The sequence below is a fragment of the Tupaia chinensis genome, unplaced genomic scaffold (assembly GCF_000334495.1).
Source record: "Tupaia chinensis unplaced genomic scaffold, TupChi_1.0 Scaffold149946_1, whole genome shotgun sequence".
NCBI classification, from domain to species: domain Eukaryota; kingdom Metazoa; phylum Chordata; class Mammalia; order Scandentia; family Tupaiidae; genus Tupaia; species Tupaia belangeri.
Window position 1 is genome coordinate 1 of NW_006209788.1, and position 257 is coordinate 257.

Genomic DNA, 257 nt, shown 5'->3' on the forward strand with positions numbered 1-257 from the left:
TAAATAAATAAATAAATAAATAAAATACAACCCTGCCTCTGGCTTGGGAAGAAATAACACAGAACCTAAGGTCTGAGGGATAATAAAGAAGACTATTGCTATTGAACAGGGACCAGTAGGTCTGAAGTCCCTTACCTCCCCTGTCCTGTGTACATTCTCTACATGAATAAATAATAAAAGACTGTATGACACTTAGCACAGAAGATTACAGAATTCAAGGAAGGAAGGATGAGCACAATATTGTATTAACAGAATTT